Raw genomic sequence first — 3,379 nt, 5'->3', positions numbered from 1 at the left:
GGCAAAACCTAACCAGTGGACCAATCTCGTTCCTCAGCATCTGAAATGTTATGGTCATTTTGAAATGTCCGAGCAAAGTCTGTCATGAAAGTATATAATTGCCTCCCAGAACTGTTACATGACTGTGTTCCCAAACAGCAGCATCCACTTCCGAAAGCAATGACCGCATTTATTTTGTTTCGTCTGCTCGCTCTGAGGCGCAAGTAATTTATTATATAGGCCTATGAACATTATTATATTCAGGGGTTTCTCCTACTTTTCATAGTGATATATAGCCTAGCGCCAGTTCTACCAGGAAGTGACGATTTTGTTCTCTTTGACTCGTTGGATGGAAACGGTGCTTTATTCGCAAATGTTTTATGCGATATTTCAATTTTGTGTATAAGTTAAATTCGCAACTTTGGATGGAAACCCGGCTAATGTGGAGCACTCCGATTTTTTAGTTATTAACTATTATTAAGTTATTAACAAAGTAATTACAACAAGTTCAACAAGGACATGAATGAATTTTATAAGCCAAAATCTCATCAGTATGATAATTCCAACGTGGTGTGAACACATCTTTACATCCTCACAGAGGCTGTATACGCTAATGTATTTTCTGTTGATTAATTGCCATGTCATCTAATCATTAAAAAGTCAAGTGTGGGATTTCTTTAACTCACTAGGGTGACCAAACGGAAAATGCACTGACAATGCTTGCTTTCAAACCATCCATTGGTCAGACAAACAGATAGTCCCGCCCCAAATTCACACCACTGGTTAAGCCAAATTTAGCAGCTGTCATTAATCTTCAGTCTCTTATGCCATCAACCAACACATAGCTTACATACAGTTGTCTCTGCACATTAAACTGGAATATGTATTTTCATAACACTGAAAAACTGACACGCTATAAGGAACATGAATGCATTTGAATTTACCATCCTGAAAATTGCCCAAAAGCCTCCTTAAGGCTTTGATGTAAGAACTGTGGATCCAACAATTCATTAATTCAATCTCACGTGCATTCATTGTGAGCCAAAAGAAAATCACACTTAACTTTAACCTCTTTATTTAACCATAAAAAACCTACTCCAGGCCCAACACTGACAACATGTTTCGAACATCTGAAGTGTAAGTGAGCATTGCAGGGGTGAAATGGTGCTTCGGGGAAACCATAGCAACCATTTTTAAGTTGCCACTCAAGTAATATTCATTTAGATTGTTCCCATTTGGCAGCACACAGCTGTAGCCTTCTTCTTTTCACTTTATTCCTCTAGGGAACTGCACAAAGTACAAATCCTTATGGCAGCTACCATAACAACAGAGATAACAACAACAACATCCAACAGAAATGTATTAGCAATGACCTCAAAAACACAAGATGGAACTTTAAATTTGAATGTGTGACATTTTGGATCGGTTTCATTGCCATTTCAATTTTGTCTATTGCCACTATGTTGGGAGCCCTCTCAGCTTTAATCTGAAACACAATCAGGGTAGTCAGCTAGTTATGATGCATTTATTTTACAGAAACTTCAAGTGTTTGCCCCACATTTTCCAAGGTAAACCGTGCAAAGATTTGCATAAATTTGCATAGGCCGTTCAGAAGAGGAAACAACAATGAATGAGACAAATGGCAAAATGCACCAGACACTGAAAAACAGGCAAGCTGTATTTGCACAGCTTTAAAAAAAAAAAAAAAATATTCATAAACTGGAACAGCTATCAGCTGCTAATCTGATAAAATTATAGCTTTAGATGTACAGCTGTAGGCCTATACATGTGAACCACTTTAATTGTCCTGGTGTGTGATATGAAATTGCATTACTATCAAGTAATTATCTGAGAAATTATTAGGAGGCTTTGCCGTCTGGACATTTTAGAAATGATCAGGAGCTCTTAGCATTCTGTGTACTCTGTATGTTCAATAAATAAGTAAGGACAGGAAAAAAAAAAACCTTAGTCAATAGTACTCTGAGGAGGAGAGATGAATAGAGCTCAGAAATAAGCCTGTCTGTCGTGGTATCTAATTTCATTCACATTCAAATGCACTGTGAATAAAGATAGATCCGTCATGCACAGCGAACTTGCCCCAAGTGAATTTTTGAATGCAGTACTTAGAGATCTCACATTTAAAGAGCTGTCTTAGCCATACTGCACAAAAATGCATGATAATCACTGCCTGTCATGAGCAATGAGCAATAGCTATCTTCAAAGAGATAGTCCTCCCAAAAATAATTCAAGTAAAAAAATATTTACTAAACTTCATTTTGTTGCATATACCTGCATGACTTTCTTGCATCTCGAAACACAACATAAGATATTTTAAAGTGGCCATATGATGTTTGTCCTCTTTTGGAAGACCAAACAAAGTATTTTCGCTTTCGCAATGATACACACAGCGTCTTCACAACATGGCGGCGGTGGCGGCAGCAATAATAAAGTTACGCCTTCTTTCTTTGCGTGAACATTTGGGCGGTGTTATGCAAATCTTCCCACACAGTGACGTAGACATGTGGGGGCGTGTTTAAACGAGGCATTTTAGGAGGGTGTGGAGCAGTCTTAACTTTTATAAAGAATATCTCTTTGGGTTTGAGACTTTGCAACTTTAGGGATCTTATCTATTCACAAACAGCTTGTAACACTCCAAAGAGAAAGGAAAACTTAAAATCACATCATATGACCCCTTTAACTGTTTTTGTCCACAATGGAGTCCAAAATAACAGTGGACCCCATTGACTTTTATTGGACAAACAACAATTGAAATATTTTTCTTTTGTTCACCTCAAAATGAAATGCATACAGGTTTGGAACAACATTATGATGACAGAATTGTCATTTTTGGATGAACTATCCCTTTAGTCTGAAGGTTTTTAAATCTCCATGTTTTGTATATGGTGTGACATATTTCATCACAAGACAGGAAACTCATATGACACTGATTTGTTTGATGGGAACAGTTTTCTCCCTCTTACCAAGAGCTCATGCTGTGTGTCTTTGAGGCAGTGTGTATATGCCTCATATTGCATGTCCATTTTTATTCAACCTGACAGGAATACGGTCAAACCAAAATGTATTCAGACACCTTGAACATTTCACACATTATCACAGTTTATTCGCTATAGCTTAGAAAATGGTAATACAATATGACAAGAACTCAGAGTTATACTGTGTCAGAACAAATGTATCTTGATAATGTCAGATAACATCAAAACATGGTCAGGTCAAAGTGGCTGAATAATTTTTGGTCCCAAATTTTTATAAATGTTACTGGTAGTCCACTGTATGAAGAATATTTGGGTATAATATGTCACAGTTTACTTTATTTTGCTATCCTCACTTACATAAATGAACTATAGTGTTCTGCACCCACTAGTAAAAAAAAAAAAAGTAT

Source organism: Sinocyclocheilus rhinocerous, unplaced genomic scaffold (assembly GCF_001515625.1).
Source record: "Sinocyclocheilus rhinocerous isolate Xijiao unplaced genomic scaffold, SAMN03320098_v1.1 scaffold2834, whole genome shotgun sequence".
In the NCBI taxonomy this organism is placed as follows: domain Eukaryota; kingdom Metazoa; phylum Chordata; class Actinopteri; order Cypriniformes; family Cyprinidae; genus Sinocyclocheilus; species Sinocyclocheilus rhinocerous.
Note: the sequence above shows the minus strand (reverse complement) of the source record.